The sequence below is a fragment of the Chironomus tepperi genome, unplaced genomic scaffold (assembly GCF_022539635.2).
Source record: "Chironomus tepperi strain 1889 unplaced genomic scaffold, CSIRO-AGI_Ctep_v1 contig_449, whole genome shotgun sequence".
Taxonomy (NCBI): Eukaryota; Metazoa; Arthropoda; class Insecta; order Diptera; family Chironomidae; genus Chironomus; species Chironomus tepperi.
In genome coordinates, this window is record NW_027226571.1 from 201,365 (window position 1) to 203,602 (window position 2,238).

Consider the following 2,238-nt stretch of genomic DNA (forward strand, 5'->3'; position numbering starts at 1 on the left):
GTATGTAAATCAGACCAAGTCACGAATCCTTGGAATAATCATCGATTTAGAGCAGCTTATAGAAATTAGATGTAGTAATCCAGCTATGAAAGTGATGGATTTTAAAAATAAAATAACAACCAAAAAGTTCCCGGACAATGACTTGCAACAAACGACTTTTTGCTTCACAAAAGCGTCCGATGAATTCAAAATTTTCGTCACTGTTCCTTATGGGATTTTCTTGTCAAATTCACATGTCTGTAATTTGATTCAAATCAAGTACTTCCTTGATATCACTGTGATTACTAATTCATGTCGATCAATTTTGCAACTAAGAATTCCAATTGAAATTGGAACAAAAAGAATTAGAGCTACTAGAGATCTTGGAAGTTCTTCATTTTTGGAGCATATTTCATATGATTTATCTTCATTAGAAAGTCGAGAATCTGTTCCAGTAAATTGCATTACAAGGTCTGAGGGTTATGATTTGAATGGAAATGCAATAGTTCTGTCTGAAGCTATATCTGAGGGTCATTATTTGGTATCATTAGGTAATTCTGATGTAGTGAGCTCACAACAGTTGAACAAGAGTGATGAACCTCCAGAATATAATAAAATTTGTAAGTATTTTGTTCGAATTATTTCTGATAATTCGATAAAGTGATGTTCAAACTGAGCTCAAAGACTCATTAATGTAATTTGATTGTTACTGACTAAATCATTCAAGCATGTAGACCTTTAAGTTTACGATAGTGTTGAAATTGTCATTACGGACCTGACAAACTTACTTACTTACTGATTGGATTGGGAAAGTCAAATACTGACTCTAAGCTGACAAAATGACCTTCTCTTGGTATTTCCTATTGCCACTAAATTCACCGCTGACAGTCATGTTCTGAGTCAGAACATGCACTTGACATACGTTCATACTTGACATATAAACTTGACTGACAACCTCATCTGAAAGGTGGCAGCCCCACAATCAGGATAGAATAAGGTTTACAACCTACTATACCCGAACCCAACAAGAACAAAGAAAGCAACAGACTTATTACCTTATTGACAGCCAAATTATTGAGGAATATAACTCTTATAGACATTTTATTCCTTCTAGTGCCATCTTATGAAGAAGTTATGAATCCGGAGAGTTAAACATCAATTTATGAAAATCTTGAACTTTCTTAATAAGATAAATATTGAAAATTCATCCGAGGGACACCACATTGAACATAATCTGAAATATTAAGTAAGTGCCTATATCAAAATTTATCTTAAACTTAATAAACGACAGACTTATTGAATACTTTATTATTTGTTATATCAGAAATATAATTTTTGAAGTTTCATGTACGAATGTCAAGCAATAAACCACAATGAATGTCAATGAAGACGTGTTTTATCTATTTCCTATTTTCAAACATTTTAACTAAAAGTTGAAGATCCCCAATATTTTCTAATACTTTCAGCAAACATCTTGGTTACCAAAATTGATAAAACTATAAAAGATTAAGGCCATCAAAATTTAAAAGAGGGGAAATATGGACATCCATGAGTAAATTTATAAAAAGTCAAAGACGTACGCTACAAAGAAATGATTTAAGGAGTTATCAACAAAAGAATTTTCCAACAAAACTGCTCGGCTTAATTTGTAAAGGCACAAAAATCTAACAAAGGAAAATTTCTTATAAAGATAACAACTTTATGTACACAAATTGATTGAAATCGTCAGTAAAACTCATCCCTTAATAGTATGCGCCTCAACGTTTTTCGTTTGAAAATTTTCCTTGTCTCATTGTTGCTTTTAAAGGCGCACGTGATTCAATTAGTTCACTTATCAGGAAACTGAAGCAAAAAGGAGAAGAAGAAAAAAATTTGAAATTATTTCACATATAAGGAATGAAGACAAGCAGAGGGGACGTTAGGAAATGATGTCCCGAAAAGCAGACGATGTTGAATTGACTGAAAATCGGGTTGAGACCGACTTGAATCTGGCCGTAAGTCGGATTTCATTGAATTTGGCCTAGAGCTAAAACCATGCAAACCAAGGGCCGGATTTCTATGCCGTGTGCTTTCTGGATGTATTATTAAAGGCACCATAACTAGAATAGATGAGTAAAAAGGCTGGACAAAAGTATAATTGAAAATCAAGTGTTAAAGGACCCTAAAGTTGAACAACCTTGGCTGGGGCTTACGAGAGACAATTGCCGCGAATAGGGAATGTCTAGAGACAGCTCTTTCCTTCGAAAACGTCTGCCTGTT